Source organism: Gavialis gangeticus, unplaced genomic scaffold, assembly GCF_001723915.1.
Source record: "Gavialis gangeticus isolate Ggan-Ray unplaced genomic scaffold, GavGan_comp1, whole genome shotgun sequence".
Lineage (NCBI taxonomy): Eukaryota > Metazoa > Chordata > Crocodylia > Gavialidae > Gavialis > Gavialis gangeticus.
The window spans coordinates 146,233,156-146,252,253 of NW_017729025.1; the positions used below are offsets into that span (position 1 = coordinate 146,233,156).

Consider the following 19,098-nt stretch of genomic DNA (forward strand, 5'->3'; position numbering starts at 1 on the left):
AAAGCTTCAAAGAGCAACACTGATCTGCAGTAACTGCAGATCAGTGTTGCTCTTTGAAGCTTTGTTTCCCTGTTTTGAATTAAAGCAGCCTTAAGGTTGCCCAGGTTGCCCAAGATTATGTCAGGTTCCAATGCCCCAAAGATATCAAAGTGCAGGCTAAGATACACGTGGTCATATTCTGCACCACCCTCTTTCCTCTGAATGAGGGAGAAGAAGGGAGTGGAGAAGAGATCAATGCTAGTTCTGGGTTAGAGGACAGCCCTTAACTAGAGATTATATTTGGTCTTATTAAGTAGACTTTAAGTAGACCAACAGCACAGCCAAAACCAGCTGGGCCTCACTGCCTTAAAGAATCCAGTTACAAGTCACCAAGGGACAAACTCAGGTTCATGAACAAATTTCAGTGCCATCTGGCAGGGAACCAAACAATTTCCTACCAGACTGGAATGGAACAATACTGATATGGTTCCCAGAACCACTCATGTTGCGAAATAGACAATATGATGTTGATATGCCAGCTTTAATATATACCTAAGCCTTTGCATATAAAATGTTCTTAGGACTAGCTTGTTGGCCTGTCTACCATACTGAGAATATTACATAGGATGGCTTCTATGTTAGCAAAATCAACCTCACTTCTACTGAAAACAACAATAAAGTGTAATTAATGTTATGATCTTTCCCCAGGAAAATCTGAAGTAAGAAAAGTGACATTTAAATTATTATTTTTTCTAAAGGGCACATTTTTTCCAAAAACTAATCTGAATGTTCATTTCCAGAACTTTCAGTGAGCAATTAGTGCCACTGACTGATAGTGGGAAACACCCTGATAGAATATGAGTTGAACTATATTCACCATCATTTTTCCCATGACTTTATTTCAGCCTATGACTTTAAAGTTTGCACTTTACTGGGAAAAGGATTTTATATCCAAAACACTAACAAACAGAAAACTTCCAACAAGTCTAAAAGGAACTCCATTCAAGTTTGTTTTGCTAGTCACCATCTAGTATGTATTCCTGTCTCCAGATTACTCAATAAAACAGCAAATAAAAGAATATTTACAGCTTTCAGGTACAGAAAGACGTTTTAGTCCAAATGGTTAATGCTTCTGTGTGAACAGAGGCAACTGCACTGAATACAAGCCCTATTTCTGTCGAACTGTTAAGCACATGAAGCTGTACTATTTGGCTGTACATCAAGAACATCTGCCTGAAAAGTAAAAACAACGCAAACTGTATCTAGTTACAATCTGGAGGAGGTACACTGAGCACACAATAAGATTTTTTTCTTTACACCAAATGAAAACTTTGTACTGCCAAGCTCAGGCCACAGTGCCTTTAACATTCACCCATCACATGACAAACGCAGATTGAACAAATGAACACGTCCACAATCAAAAGACCGATTGTTTCTGCTATTTTTGTTCCAGTTCTTTCCCCAAGCCTACCAGCAACTCCTCTGTTCTATATGAATTGGACCTCAGGTGGGCAGTTCTCATCCAATCCTTAATCTCAACCTGAGGCAGGGTAGGTCACTCAACCTGCTGTATCAAGGGGCATGAAGCACAAGTGATGAATAATGGGCTTAATGTTCGGTACTCCTACTACACTTGAAGTTAGCCCACAAGAGGCTGAGAAGCGATACCAATGTAAAGAATGTAAGAAATCAATGTTGTGAATAGCCCAGTGGAGAAAAAATCTGCTTATAATACTCATGAAAATATGTTAGCAATGGACACCAGTAAAGCAGAGCACTGCACAAACAAAACCTCATTAACCTTAGTAACCACACATCATTGAAGCAAGGGCTGAAACAATAAAAATAAGTCATTAATCGCTTCAACCTATCTAATGTTCCAAAAATAACATATTTAACAACCAGCCATAAGTCACAAATGCCTGTGACAAATAAAGTATTATCACTGTAGCGGATACCATCCAACATCCAAATGCTGCTCTTTGTTATACTGTCATAAGTCTGAAGTAACCCAACTGGCTCCAAAAAGTTATTCCATATTGATACCAGTTTAATTAATAGTAGAATCCAGCTTCTCCTAACTTAGCCACCCCTGAATTGTAGTACTGTCCTAATCACCATCTGGAAATGAAGTTTAGTTAATGCTACCAGATCAATCCATTCCTAGCTGGAATATTACATGTTAATTAAATGACAGGACAGCACGTGTCTATTAGTACTGAGATGGGAAAGTTAGCAGCTTGACAGACAGGACTTAAAACACAATGTTTTAATTAAATCTGAATATACTGAGTATAATTCTTGCTGGATATTATCTTTTGCTAGATAACATGTTGCTTGGCCTGATTAATTTGATCAGTGTTTTTCAAACCAATTAACTAGCGTCAACCCTCAATATTTCTTGTGGACCACTATACACCCTTATCATCAAATTTTTAATTGGACAACAGGACAATTATTTTGTCAACAAGGTGTGAGTAATGTTGAACCCTAAATTACTGATGTAATAAAGCAAACACTTCTTGATAACAACCCAGTCTTTGTTCGCTGTAGTGGGTATAGTGCTGATAGAAGAAATAACTGCCATCCTAAGTAAGGAAAGTGAACTTTGTACTGTTTGGTCTGTCACTCTGGTAAGCAACAGTCCTCAGATCAAAAGGACATTTTGAGAAACTGGTAACTGATCATCAAAAATATGTCCTGAAGCAGAATATAACCCTCAGCAAAAGATGAGACTAAGGCTGCAGATACAAGTGAACCACTGAGGTCCTTCCGTGCAGCAGCAATCTCAAAATGACACTTCAAAGCTGTGCTTTTAAGACCAGATTCCAAAAAATAAAGAAATTAGGTACCAAAATAACAGGGGTTTTTTTTGTTTTAGTTTGACCTGGCTGTTACAGTTCGGCGTTATCTAGTTATGCCAGAGCATTAAAATGTACAAACCCTGAACAAGTGTAACTACATGTGTGATACATCTTTCATTTAAGCCCAGGCAGTGTGCTCCCTGCTCTAGGTATAAATCAACTAAACTAACCCTGACTTAAAAGAAAGTGATCACTACCACAAAGTGAAACAAGTCAGCATTCTAAAGGAGACTGGCTACAAAGACTGCCCATCAGTTCTGCAGAGAAAAAAGTTAAATTGATCTATATCAGGAGCAGCCAAACTGTGCAAGTGCCACTAGTGGCATGGGCAGCCTCTAGAGCTAAGTACAGACAGTCAAGAAGCCAGAGGCTGAATCAACTCAATCTTTGCAGCTACGCTGTGTAGACTGAACCAACAAGCAAGTAAACAGACATTCACTTGGATTCCAGAAATACAGCCACATGCCTGCTGTGGCTCAGACCAGAAGCGAAGGGATGCTAGAGCCCACATTCTTGCTTGGCTGAAGCAAACAGCTTGGACCAAGTCTAGCCTGCCCATGCTGCAAGGTGGGGTTTGCAGGGGAGGTCCAAAACATCCTTGGATGCTGGGGGGCTGTGAGTTAACTTGAATCTGGAGGGGATCTGGGACAGAAGTTCAATAAACCGATTTAAAACTAAATCAGTGAAGTCTTATATGACATACATCCAGATTTATCTTGAACCTAGAAACAGTGACCAATCACTATTTATATCCAGAGGGTTCATAAATATGTGAGATTCAGTGGTCAGATCTAAACACATTAAGTACTCCATCCAGAGAGCCAGACAAAGTTGACATAAGCATTCTGACTGATCCTCTTCATCCATACAGAACAAAAGCCATTTGACTTTTGCCCAAAATAACCCAGTTAAAGGAATTAAAAGATTTCTGAAGACATTCTTCCATACTGAACAAAGGACAATATGCCTGCAAACACTTCATGTTGTTGAAAAGAAAAGAAAAGGAAATTTGAATCTTTAAAGCACAGTGATACTTTGACACTACTGTGCTATCATTCTTGCACTGCTTAACTGCGGCCAGCTGCATGTGAATGAGCTGAAACTACATTTCAAAGATCTAAACCCTTCAAACATGGTGGAGTTCATGATCGAGATCCAAATTTTGCAACTTGAGGTTACTGCTAATTAAAATTTAAATTGATTGGGTTCTAGAAGAAGATAAATACATAACTTTAAAACATACTCCTGAGTTGACAGCAGACTCTGCATGCCAAAGTCTCTGCCTGGAGCAAATTTCTATGGTCAGGTTATGAAGCTATGAAAATTAAGGTTTTATAATGAAAATACTAACAGATGATTAACTATAGCAGTAGTAGCGGGTATCATTATAATAAACATCATCTTGATCAAATACAGGCTCACACATCTTCCGAACCTACTGTGTTTTTTTCTGCAGTGTTGTGATTTTCCCTCTAAATGGCAATTTGTAGCACTGATAACATATTATCAAGGGCTGAACTAGATGACCTCTGAAGGTCCCTTCCAGCCTTATTTCACTATGATTCTTATCACTACCACCCTGACTGGCTTACAATTCATATTTTCCAGCATACATTCAGTCATGCACTTCTACCTGGAGAAATGATTCTCCCATGGTCTAGCAGCTCTAGCCGCAATAGCAATCTGAACCAACCTGGCTTTCCTTCAAAAGATAATGCAACTAAAAGTGGCACTAAGCGTGGGCAAAGAAATCAAACAAAGTACAATGACCTGGCTGAAACAATGAAGAAAAAACAGAGAAAGTTCGTGAGGTTCAGTCAAAGATACATTTCAGGCTGTACAGTGTAATCTGTTTATAAGGCTAACTCTAGAAGACAAAGCTTTTCATTTCATGAGACATTATTTATGATGCAGTGGAGAACCAAAGGGAATGAAAATGAGGCAGCCCAACCTGGAAGTCTATCCAGAGATGCAAAGAAGCTTCTAATTAAGATGAGCCATGAAAACCAATGGTTGAGCTGTATCACAGGGAACATGCTACTGTGCTGGCCTCTCCCTCTCCCTGCAATGGTTCTCAGCAGCCTGATATTCTCCCCACACAACTTGCCAGCAGTTTCCTCTTCATCCTTTTCAGGGAAAAGTCTTAATATCAATAGTACCTCTGCCAGCTCATTGGTGGTAGGACTGACATGCACATGGATGGCAGGGAAATGCCATACAATACAAAAAACCAACATAAACCACAGTCAACGTAAACTCAAGGTGGGATTTTCAAAAACATTAAGCACTGGGCCTGCTTCTGAATTCAAGCTAAAGCTTCAATGTCAGCACTAAGCAATTTCTGCAATTCTTACTTTTGCTTTTAGGGTTGTTTTGAGTTTTACATTTTCCCCATGTTTTACCTTCTCTCTTTCCTCTTTCTTGCCATCTCACCCTCTTTCCCTTGATATCTCCTGTGAGTACAGACCTGAGTCATTTACAGAGGAGATTTTTCACAACCAAAACAGCTACCTTAGGCTGTGACTAGTGCTATACAAACTGGAGTACTTGAAGACTGAGTTCTTTAGCCATGCATGGCCTTCTTGCAACTGCTGCCTGCAACATCACGGCCTTACACTGGCTCTGAGGAGAAGCTGTCCCATGAAAGTTAGGAAATGCTCATACACACAATTGGCATAGGTACATGTCAGGCTGTCCAGAACTGCAGAATTCCCTTAGAGGACCCTCATCTGCTCATACTCATGAGCAGCAGGGCCAGTGACCATGCTGGTACTGGACAGCCAGTCTACCACAAGAGTTTTGGCAGTATTTCTATCTATTCATTATGGATTCTATTATTTATAAATATGAATTCAAAGGTTCATATTTATTATTGACCCTCTTTCGGCTACAAGGTACCTGCTGTTTGTCTTACTAATACATTCTAATGAATTGGTGCACCTGTGCAATGCATAGCTCGAGGCAGGGTAGAAGAAGAAAAGAATGTAAGTATATAATAAATTAAATGATGATTAAAGTTTCTGACCAGTTTAAATATCTCCCCATTCTTGTTTTTGAAACCTTCCTTGCCATTCCTCCTGCTTACCCCCAACATGAGAAAAGGCTGAGGGACCTGAATCTCTTCAGTCTCTGCAAGAGGAGACTGAGGGGGGATCTTGTGGCTGCCTACAACTTTATCAGGAGCCACCAGCAGGGACTTGGGGAAAGTCTGTTCACCAGGGCCCCCCTTGGAGTCACCAGGAACAATGGCCACAAGCTGAGGGAGGATAGGGTTTAGGTTAGATATTAGGAAGAACTACTTCACGGTAAGGGTGGCTAGAGCCTGGAATAGGCTTCCCAGAGAGGTGGTGCTCTCACCTTCCCTGGAGATCTTCAAGAGGAGACTGGATAGGCATCTGGCTGGGGTCTTATGACCCCTCCCACCCCCAGTGCTCCTTCCTGCCCATGGCAGGGGGTCGGATCTGTCTAGGTCCCTTCCCACTCATTGATTCTATGATTCTATGAACATACCCCCACACCACATGGAATTTTTAATATAGCTCTCCACCCAGAAGCAAGTCATTTCCTTTTCCTATTAAAATTACGCTGGACTTGCATACAGAAATTCAGAGACATACTTCTGCCACTAACACTATTGTCTTCCTATTTAAAATCACTCGCTGTAAACTTTTAAAGCCAATAGTTATGCTAGTGCAAGACACAAACCAGGAAGCCCTGCTTCTCTAGTCTATGTAAATGGTATCGAGTGCAGGACCAGAAAGGAGGGTATAGCACAACTGGGTTTGTGTCAGTTTTGGGTAGAGATATAGATAGGTACTTCTGGAGCCATTTTAAAAGGTGAGTATTTCAAAAGGCAGCAGCTATTACGTTCTAACTGTCTCTTAGTTGGGAGACCCTGAGACTGATAAAAACATAGTAAAACCACTCCAGCTTTGGTACTAGATGAACAACAGGGCTGAGCTATTGATTGCTGTGGGAAGCGTGTAATTTTGTTATTGTTCTGTGACTTCCATGATGTTTTTGAAATAAATAGGAAAAATTAATCACGAGGTTCAGATTTTTATTTTAAAAACCCAAAACTTTAAAAAGCTGTGGGGGTTGCATTCATTTCACTGTACAGTCATTCTACCTGCAGATACCCAAATGGTATAAGCACTTACAAAAGAGACAGGAATTGTTTAGCGTGTCTCCTGGAGGTCAGCCTAGAAGTAACAGTCTGAAATTCAGCAAGGCTAAATTTAGATTAGATAGAACAGAAAATGTCCTAACAGTGAATCTATTAGGCTGCAGAACAGCCTCTCAAGAGATGTATTATCACTTCAGTCAGACAAAGCTGGACAGTACAAAGCAGTGGAGAAAACACTATAGAATACAATCTGGCATTGGCAAAAGTATAGAGATGATATAACAGGTCTTTACCATCTCTGGTTTCTATAGTGTGTGGAATTATTTTTTAATGTGATTGCATAATAACACATTAAAATAAAATGCTACTGGTCTCTCACACACATGGGCTACAGATTCCTCCCTTTTAGATTTCTGCAGTGTTCTTACCATACTTAAAAGTGCAGTTTAAGAGAGCCAGCAGGTGCAGAGGCTTTCTGCTGGTCCTTGGTACCACCCCTTTCAAAGTCTCCGCACCCTGGAGTGCACTGGGCCCTGCAGAGCATGCACACTTTGAACTTTTCAACAAGTCTTAACACCAACTGTGCCTCTGCTTGGTCCCTTGTAGTGAGATTAACGCAACTATGTGCGACAGGAAAAGCAGCCTTGATTTGCTTTTTTCCAATTCAGTGTTCAGGGCCCTATTTCTACATGCCACAGATTGCAGGCCAGCAGTATGTTCGCTCAGACTAACCATTTAAAAAGACAATAATTTTACACAATACTGACTGAGGGAGATTTTAGGGGAGGATCTCAAGAAAGCACATCATTTAAACACAAATTGTGGGTTCCCCCCGCAACAATAAAAACCACAAACAAAAACAACAAAACTGGTTTCTCTTCTAAATGAAAAATACTCTTAATTTCTACTAACTCAGATAAATAATACCTATCAAGCTCCCAGCATTTCCCAAATTTAGTACAAATATTAACTCTAATTGATAGGGCTCCAGTTCAACAAAACACTCAAGCATTTGCCTAATTTTAAGCACATGCCAATCTCATTGGCTTCAAGAATGTGCTGAAGTGGTTTGTTGAGTAGTGATAGGACTACTCATGTGCTTAAAGTTAAGCATGTGTTTACATGCTTTGCAGAAGGCGGCCTTAGTTACATAGCTCTCCGCTGATGTTAAAGGAGAGTTACAAATACCAAAATCTGTATGTACCTTTTTGGAAATGTGCTGGTAAGAGGACCCAGATGCTTAATTATAACCAGAAGCTACATACAGATACCATGAAAAAATTCTCCCCAAAACTACTGTAATGAACAAGAATGTGTACATAAGCAAGACTGATATATGACTATGAAGAGAAGTCGTTCCACAATAGATAAGAAGATTATTTTTATTTGTTTAAAACACATAGTTTTGCTCACAAGAGCACCTTTACATAAGGTTATAATGCTGTTGTGGAGCCACAGGTGACTCATTGACTATTTCTAACCAGGAAAAAAAAAAAGAAGATCAGGCACATTTCTCTGCCTGAAGCTATAAGATCCGATTTTATTACAAAACAAATGGTAAAAATCAAACATCATTCGTCAAAGTGCTCAGTAAAATACCCCTGGACAGTTTTTGTCTTTGCCTCCAGCTTTTTCCAAGGGTTTAATACCCTTTGATGGATTTTGCAATATTTTTCATTATCAAGACTTGAAAGGATAATAAAAAAGGGGTATTCTCCTTAATGTTGGATAGCCAAGGGCAAAAATCATAATTCCCTACCCATAAGACTTCCCTCCAATAATCTTCAAGAATGCATTTTAAATCAAATTTCTATTAAAGGGTCACTTAGCCACAAAAAGTCCAAAACATGCTTTTAAATTATTGATTTTATACCTTAAATTCTTAAAAATGTAAAGAGTAAAATAGATTTCATAGATTTCATAGACGTTAGGGCTGGAAGGGACCTCGGAAGATCATTGAGTCCAGCCCCCTGCCCCAGGGGCAGGAAGTCAGCGAGGGCCAAAGGATCCCAGCAAGATAAGCATCTAAACATTTCTTAAAAGAGTCCAGAGTAGTGCTTGCACCTCCTATGTAGGAAGTCTATTCCAGACCTTGGGAGCTCAGACAGTAAAGAAGTTTTTCCTTATGTCCAACCTAAAATGGTCGTGGAGAAGGCTGGACCTTATCATCCCTTGGGGCGCTTATGTGAACAGGCATTCCTGGAGATCCTGATGCACACACCTTATATACTTACAGGCTGTCACCAGGTCACCCCTGAGCCTGCGCTTTTCCAGGCTGAAGAGTCCCATGACTGCAAAATAAAGTGACTTAATATTGACAATTTATGTTATTTACATTTTGCACCAGGTACAAGATAGACAGTGAAGCTGGACAGCTCTGGTTGGAGTCAATTCTATGTCTTCTTTCTCATACACTAGCAAACTGTTATGCTGCTTGGAGCACAGAAAGAAAAATTCAACTTGTGAGTGATATTCAAATGTAAAAATGTACGATTTTAACAAATTCATTAAAATGGGCACGTATCTATTAAAAATAATTTCATAGGCATCATTTTAAATGAGACCAATTCTAAACACTATGCCTAATGGCATCAATAGACTTACTAAGAATAAAGACTTATAAAAATCTTGAAGTATATTTCTGTTTTTATATCAATCTTTCTACAATGCCAAGCTGCTAAGCACTTCAGTATATGTTTAATTTAAGTTAAGTACATGCTTACACTTCTATTGAAATGGGGTCTACACTGTTTTCCTGATTCCACATGCTTCGTGTCACATATCACAATGTGCTGTAAGATAGAATCACTGATTCAGCAACAAGAATTTGTTGCGACGGTTTTAAATGTCCTCAGGAGAGTACATAAAGCTTTTTTCTTAAGGACAGTATCTTCATATCCAGCTTTCCTCAGCCTGGCTTATCCAGAAATGCATCCATCAGTCATCTGCACTCCTTCCCAGCTAATCACAAGCCCTTTCTTCTAGCAGCTGTATTCATTATTTAATGGGCTGCCTTTGGTATGTTCAATTTCATAATAGATTATTACAGATTAGGGCCTGGGAAGTAAGATTTCATTTCAACCTGCGGTCCTAAAGTAATATCTACAACCCCATATCAGCATACGCACAGCCTCTCTTTAGAGAACTGTCACCTTTTTCCAGTTGTATGAAGCATAGTGTAAGCAAACAACAGCACAAAGCCTAGAAACAAAACAGTGCAGTGGATGAAATCTAGGCTCCATTTAAGTCAGCGGCAACAAATTCCACTGACTTCATCAGGGCCAGGATTTTACTCACATTTTGACTCCCCTACTCTCCAATCAAAGAAAAGCTGTTAAATACTGAGAAAATGTAAAATGAATATATTTCACCAGACTGTAACTGCCATTTTTGTATGGTAAACCAAGGGTCATCTATATTAGGGGTAAACAACCCCCAGCGTGGGTTCCACACAGTGGCACACAAAGTCATTTTGCTTGGCACGTGTGCCTCAGGGTGAATGGTAGCAAAGGGGCGGGGGCTGCACTGCCACATCAAGGATCAGGCTCCTTGCAGTTCCCCCCTCTCCACCCTTGGCATGTCAACATCTTACAGGTCAAGGTTGTGGGAGTTTTTGGCACTCTGCCTAAAAATGTTGCCAACCCCTGATTACAATCTCTGGAATGAGCTCTAGGAGCATCGAAATAAGCCCTTCCCTACTTATGCTCCCTCTTCGTGTGCCAAAGGTTGCTAATTAGGCAGAGTATGGGGCTTGGGTGCATGCCTAAGTGGCTTATAGCATGTGCCAGAGCACCGGGCTCAGGCTCTCCTGAACAGAAGAGCAAGGTGACATATGCTCAAAACTGCTCAGACACATGCCCCAGCTATCTTCTCTACCTAGTATGCAGGGTTGGGCTTGAGCAGCGTGGGCAGGACTTCTCTGGAGGTTCTCATAGGCTTACTGAATAGCCCATCCAGAGAGACCCTAAAACTGACCGTTTTTGCAGCAGCAAACAAACACTTCTCAGAGCTGGTTGTACTCCCTCTGGAACCAATAATAATTTCCAAGAAAAAATCCTGGTAAACAAATGGCAGTCCTGCTTTCTCCTGCCTCCCACCCATGCTCCATTAGAAAGGTGGGGAAACAAATATGGATTATGTTACAAATGAAAACAGATCTGGTAAATCTTGTCCAAGCCTCCAGCTGCCATGTGTCTGTCATCTTCATAAAACCACAATATAGTTTGTCACTGTTTGGCACAACTGAACGGCTAGGGAGAGGTCAAGGACTGCAATACACAGGTTACTACTGAGACACATTAGCAGAGCTTGGAGTGGGAGACTGCCAGCAACATGCTTCCCTGAACATCTATTAAATTAAATTAAATTGATGGAACAGAAACAAATAAAGCGGGGGGAGAAGAAAAAGGTGGAGAAATATATTTGCCAACTGGGAAGGAAAATGCTGTTTCAAATCCATCTTTGTTATTTTTCAAGCTTCTTTCAGTATGAATCATTAATGTGGGATATTTAAAAAGCCTTAAAACTATGTGAAAAACATTTTAAACTAAATGTAACACTTGCAAATTTAATTTATTTTGCCAGACCTGCATTTTCATGCAATGACAACTATCCTACATCTTACAAGAAACCACTGATTTACCATCAGTGTTTACATATGGAATACTTTCCCTAGGAACTTCAGAGAGAATTGTATATTAAATATGGGTAATGTAGCAGGCATGATCCCATCGCTAAATTATACAGTGTTTTCCTGGCAGTTGCCAACACTCACAGAACACTAGAGATTAGAGAGGTTAGCAACCAAGTTTAGAAGTGTCATTTGTAATTAAACACATACATATTTGGGGATGTAAAAACATCTCAGCTATGGCTTTAGTTTATTTTGAATCCCAGATGGTGGAATGAAGTACAAATTAACTTTTCCTTCTGAAATTAATAACAAAAAAAATAAGACCCCTTTTTTAAACTCCCATATGAAAATTTACTATTTATAACATGCCTGTTTTCAAGAGCAACCAAAGAAAGGCTATATGAAATGCTTACCAGAAGGACTTAACACTTTATAAAGGAAGCCGCTACAATTTCTGTAATAATTTTCCTTGGAAAAGGAAAGTTATCTGGTGCAAAGGTTGATATGTAAGCCCTTTTTTGTTTGATTTCACAGATAATGTTACTATTGCTGGACCAAAAAAGGCAAAAGCTCATGGCAAGGGACAGAGCAAAGGGTGCATACGTGCATCCACACACACATGCACACACAGACAAATGTAATTACATTTGTAATTGTAATTTATTTATTACAAATGCAGACACAGACACACACAAAATTAATCAGGTAGCATTGACATACCAGCTCACAATCAAACACCCTTTCCATCCATCCATTGAAGTCAGCAACACTAATACGAAAAAGTCTCAGGTTGAAACAGACATCAATGTCACTGAGGCTTTGGTCTAAGACTCAGAAAATAGTGTGGCTGGATCTTTGAAAATATCATTTATTTAAGAATTGCAAATTTTAAAAAGTGAATGAACTATTTTGCACTCCGTCTTTCTCCGTTTTGTCTTTCTTTCATGAACTTTGCTTTGGCTGGTTTGCAAGTTAGGAGTGGGGCGGAAACCAGCTGAACATAAACTGTTTGATTTGAAAGTCTGCATCTGTAAACTTGAGAAACAGCCTGAGGGAGGAGGTGATAATTCAGTATCTTATAATAGCAAGCAGCATACAGATCAAAGAGAAAGAAGAGTTGGCTGGAACTAGCTATGACTGCCCAACTGTGTGAGGTACTTGTAAAAATAAGAGACACTTTCGCTGCCTAAGGAAAGACTAGGATTGTCTGAACTGCAGGCTTATTCACTTTTCTCTTTTCATGCTGCTTTGGGCTTTGTTGCAGCCACACTAAAATAAAATGGGATGATCCTGCCTAGAGCAGGGGGTTGGACTAGATGACCTTCCAGCCCGGTTTTTCTATGATTCCACAAAAGGCTCTTGCTGGCGTATACCGCTTTGATAAATTTTTAAAGTAGTGATGCACGGGTGACATCACTTTGCATGGTGCACTGACCTATATTTTCTATTGAGAAGACTGCTATCATCAGGAAGAAAGGGAACAGGACAGTATAGAAGCTTGAGCTTCTGAACTCTGTGATGTATGTGGTAGGGACCATGTCTTTAAATATTTGTACAAAGCTTAGCATGATGCAGCCCTAATCTATGATTATGGCTTTTGGTGTCATCACAGTACAAACAGTAAAGGACGGTAGCCACAGCCTTGTTTTTTCTTAAGTCTGATTTCCTTTAGTCAAAATTCAGTGATCATTTTGCCACTGGAAATTTCAGGCCACAATTGTGTAAACATCTACTCAGTATTTCGAGGATTACTTTAATTTGCATGCATAATGGGTATTCACTTATGTAAAGCCCAAGGATTATTTTTGGGGGTGGAGGTATAAATAAGTGCACATTTTGTATCTATAGTTAAGGTCCTGCTCTTTTTCTCACAGATCTGGCAGTAGGTCAGGTCACCTCAAGAACCTCCTTTCCTTTCATATACCTATACACTGGGTAACATTATGCCTGACAGAGCCCAGGAAAGAACCCTGAAGGAATCATGTAGCTATGGAATGAATTTGTATCTTGCTTTTCTACACAGAAAATTTAGCAAACACTGAAGCAAGCATTTAAGTTTACACATATTCAACCAAACATTAGCATGTGTTTAAGTCTTTACTAAATGCAATGAGTGACAAATATGTACTTTAAATTGAACATATGCCTAAGTGCTTTGCTGAGTCAGGGTGTTGGACAACAATGCAAGACTCTTAATTTGTGAAGATTTTCCCTCAGTGAGGGAGCCTATACAATGGCCAGTGATATTTTTCCTTCTGCATTTTCCCTGTAAGCTAATTAATAGAAATATGACTAAACCCAAATAGGAGGAGTGAAAATAGTTCAGAATCACACAGAGTGAGAATAACGGTCCAGAAACTAAGATGATGGGTACATGAGTCTTATATAAGAATGAAGAAAGATACTGGAAAGGTTTTTTTTTATTTGATATAACAACCATTATTATTATTATTATTGTTGTTATTATTATTAACTGGTAATAATCCCCATCACTTATATTGCAATAGCATCCAAAAGGCCCAACTAGAAGCTCCCAACAGAAAAAAGGCAGGATCTACACCATGAGAGCTTACTATCTGCCATGTTTACATATAGTAAAACTAAAAATGGTAAAAGCTTGAACTAAACAGCATGTCACTCAAATAGAAGTTTTTTGGGTAACACACTATGTGATATTTCAAAATGCCTAGTGGTGCCTGCCTGGATATCTAAGACCAGGAAGCCCCCTGTTTTATTAAAATACAAACTGCACTACTGTGCTCTCTGACTTACTAAGTATCTAACTATTTAATTGGAAAAGGCAGTTTCTAAACCAGTGCCTTGTCTTAGGTCCATGCTCACATTACACATGAACACAATTTATTAGCATATGAAATATATAATGTGCATACAGAAGAACAGTCTGCAGTATACATACACACACAGACATGGAAAAATACACACTGTAAACATCAATGCTTTCCCATTGAGGACAGCTGCTGTAATACAATCCATGATGCCTGCTGCCAGGATTTTCCACATGAGTGCATCTTCTTTTAACCGCTGCTCAAACACTGGCTGAAAGAGGAGCTGCTAGACTGAACATGTGTCTGTACTCAGATGACAAATATATGGAACAGCAATGGAATGCAGAGCAAACCTCAGAGTTTTGGCGGGAACAGAGCCATACACTGTATACCTTCGGATCAAATTCACAAACATTTTTACTCCAAGACTTTTTTAAAAATAGTTCTTTTTCTTTACCTGAAACTACACATTGTGTGTGGTGAATAGCAAGGAGAAACTGTCCATGAGGTGCTAAAGAACTAAAACAAAATTTGCAATAACCTATAATAGACTTCTTTTATATTGAATCCATACTTTACACATTAAGTTCTAGACAGAGAAACAAAAGGTAGCGTTATATGACAAGACGCAGTTGGACCATTTGCTGTGCCTTACATAAAAGGCAAGTAAGTATGTGGGCAGCAGTCCTTTAGAGATAAAATATCTTGCAAGAGAAGCAATGGATTGCTGGTAAAGAACAATCATAATATCATGATTCACAATACCAACTAACCCTAAAACAAGAGGCCATAGATTAGAGAGAACTGAATCAAGTTTCCTTGTACAAAGGGTGGCTCAACTGCCAAAAGTACAACAGCAATTAAGGAGCACAAATCAGCTTAAAAGCAAAGCTGAGTAAATGGTGTGGAAAAAGTACAGAGCTTGCTTGAATTAATGACTATGTAGATGTGTGTATATACATGTCACATAGCCCTGGCAGAGCTCCCTGAGCTGGACACTCATTGGGCTGCTGTGTTTTTGGGACCCACCACGTTGGACTCGTGTTCTTAAACCTTCTTGGTCCAAACAGGTGCAGGACTGGCTTGCTCTTTGGCACATTTTCCTGGGTTTGTTTTTCTTCACAGAAATGAGACCTTGCAATCCAGCCTCCACAGGCTCTCAAAAACAGTGCTCACATCTCCCAGGAGCTCAAGAACACCCTTTTCCAGAGGTCCAAATCTGTGGGTAACCCTGGGTTCACAATTCTTTTGTTCAGGGACATGGGACAGCTGAAATGAAGATGCTGCAAGAGTTCAAAAAAGGAATTAAACCCCCCCGATCATTTTACTTTAGCTAGCACAAGAAACATACAGATGTAGAAAAAATGACAAGTGGATATAACTCCTTCCCCTCCCCTTATCCCTAACCCCCTCTTGAGCACACTTTGAACTTGGATTGAAGTCAAGTAAGGAACCAGAATCCTTCCTCTCTCTCTGTTGCCCTGCACATAGCTTTCCCCTCCAGAACCAGGTGAACTATTCCTCTGTTACCTTCTCTCTGGTTGGCCTTGGGTGGCAACCAATCTCTCTGTCCAAGGATGCTCCTTTTAAATAGCTGCCAAGCATCAGTTAGTCCAGTACTAGATGAAAGCATTTCTCCTGCCACCTCCTGTGAATTTTAACTTAATAGAAGGAAAAAGACACCAAAGAAAACAACCAATGTCTGCATTCAGAAAGGATATAGTAACCTGACACACGTATAGACACTGTCCAATAGCAAAGAAAAATCACAAGCTGCACACATACAGATTCCTCATCATAACACATGAGTTCATTACTAGACACTAATGCACACATTGAGACATGTAGTTTTCTAATTTAATCCAGACCTTTCTACAGATGCCAACATGTGCACATAGAGTGTACTTACATACCTGTTTACTAAGGGCTATATCATAACTTTTTCTTCTTGTTGTAACACTGAGAATCGTATGAGCACCTAATTAGGAAAACATACCTCTCTTCTTTACATGCAAGAACACAACCAACTGCTTAGAAATGAACAAGTGGAGTGGGAGTAGAAAAGCATGCAGTTATATCTGTTAGAGAGAACTGTTATGTACTTTGCATATACATACACACACTTATTATGATGACTATTCAAAGACTTCCATTAAAACAAAGCAAATCAAAAGAACACTTTACTTTGCCAATACTGACTGACACCTCCAGGCAATACATGGGCATGCTATGACTCCTAGAGACGAGGTTTTAGAACCCCAAATGTGCACCATATGATAAAATGGCAGCAATTGGGAAAGTGTTGGAGTAATGTTATAGCCAGGACGGTCCAGGAAATATGTGAGGGGCCAAGAATATTTTGAAGGGGTGGTAACTTTTGCTGAACCAGCTACAGGGTTGGAAGAGGTTTTAGGGGACCTCGCCTAAAGTATCCCCATGGGCACCTGTGTACTGCAGTTATTTGTATGCAGGCAGGTCAATGTAAAGCAAAATGAACTGGTCGAACCAGTCAGGGAGTAACAACAAAGGATCTGATGGCCATTTCCTCCTACAGAGGCAAAACAACAAGAGTGATGGGTGGAGCCACACAGAGACTGGCTGGGAAAAAGATTCCTTTTCCACTTCTTTTTCCTTTGTAATACAAAGCAAACACTGGCACCAGAATGTTACCAACTGTTGTGAGAAGCAAGGAGATTTTGGAGACAGAAGGGGTGATATCTTTTATTGGACCAACTGAATAGTTGAGAGAGATTTTAGTCCCCCTAAAACCGCTTCCAATCCTGTACCCGGTCCAACAAAAGTTACCACCCCCTAAAAATATTCTTGGCTCCTCATATATTTCCTGGACCAGTTTGGCTATAACACTACTCCAACACTTCTCAATTGCTGCTGTTTTATCATATGGTGCATATTTGGGATCCTAAAACCTCATCTGTAGGAGTCATAACATTACCTGTAAATCTCAGATTTCATTTTTAAAATGATTTTAGTCTCTATAACTATGGAGAAACTTTTGAAACCATTGCCCAAGCACAGCCTAAATGCTCAAAAATTAAAATCTGAAAAAGAGGAAGCAAACATTCACTTATTTAATAAACCTCATGATTTCTGAACAGTAGAGGCTGGCAATACTAAAATTATTCAGCATATTTTTTCTGCAACCATGAATAGCCAGTCAAAGTGAGTGAATTAAAAGTTCTGGGTTTTATTCCCTGCTCTTCTGCACACTCTGGCTTTGATTCAGGAAAGTGTCTATATACACTGAACTTTAATGACAAACCTAATCTTCACTGATGCCCACTATTAGGACCTAGTAGAGTCTCAAAGTTAAGCTAGTGCTTAACCAACTTCTTCTTTTGGGGTCTGTGCAATTTTCCGGAATTTCCTTCCAAAAAAAGGATAGGTGTTCTTTGTTTGACTTATCTTCATCACTGAGTCAGCAAATTTTTAAAGTGTACCATTTGTGGGGTCACTTTTTGTACAGGTGGTCAAGGCAAGGACTACTGCTTCCTAAACAGTAGTAATGTTTTAATAGTATTGTGTATCATGCTCTCATGGGCTGTATATGAAGAAAGCAGAACAGAGAAGAGATGAAATATTATAGCCTTATGTTTACAACAGAACCCATGTAGTGTATGATGAATGGACACATCACCACAATGATACCTATTTAGTTCATCTGTATGGATGCCCATCATTAGCACTGTATTCGGTCCACTGGATCCACCCTTGTAATCTGTGGTATGGTATCTCAAAGCTTTTGCAGTAACAGGATTTAGTAATATGAAAGACCAAATGAACACCAAAGAAAACTGTTTATAAACATGAGAGGCCAGGAAGAGTTCTATGCTTAACAATTCTATTCACATTTGATAGTAAACTGTGCATATCAGCAGGTTAGCAGAGCCAGAAAATATATGATCTGCACAGCCCTTTTATAAATTCCAATATAACCCAATTTAGAAGAGTAAATATATATATACCATTAAATATCGCTGTGGCTTGATACAGTTTAAAAACTAACTACTATGGGTGACTGTACATGTGCGGGACACCTGCTTTAACACACTGTAATTACAGCACATTGGAGCAAACTCGGCATTTTGCGTATTCAGCGTCCCCGCACTTCAAAATGGCAGTGAGGGTGCTTTAGCTAAAGCTCATTAAACAAGCTTTAATGTGCCCCCGCTGCCTTTTTGAAGCAGGGGATGCTGCATACACAAGATGCCGTGGGTGCTTTAATTAGAGCAACTCCCAAGAGCCACTCTAATTAAAGTCCCCCCACCCCCAGAGCATATGTAAAGATGCCCTATGTGGGGAAGGAAAAGAGAAAGGAGGCTGAAATGCAAGACCCAACATGAAACAGGCACTCCCAATCCCTGTAAGAAAGTGGACCTTCCAATTCTGTATGCTGTTGGGGCACCTTGCTTGTTGGGGGTGTGCGAAACGGGCCCTATTCGATTTGGATTCGGCCCTAATTAGGGACAGTGATTCGATTAATTGATTTGGATCGCTGTCCCCGATTTGATTCGGCCAAATCCGATTCTGAAGATTCAATGCTGATTCAGAGAATCAGCGATTCGGACACAGACACAGCTTTAAATATTTTATCTACATACCTTGAGGTACCAGATGCAGCTCATGATTGCTGCGGTCCTGGGGCAGACGGAGCGGAGCGCAGCTGCCAGGGGCCCTGCCCGGGGGCTGCCG

The 19,098-nt window shown here is 39.9% G+C and overlaps 1 protein-coding gene across 1 annotated transcript in view; it reads right to left on the reverse strand.

Moving 5' to 3' along the window:
• Positions 1–19,098, reverse strand: part of KCNQ1 (potassium voltage-gated channel subfamily Q member 1) — a gene marked incomplete at its 5' end in the record, with an annotated part of 669,633 nt that overhangs the window by 402,978 nt on the left and 247,557 nt on the right. The gene's annotated exons all lie outside the window — the stretch shown is intronic.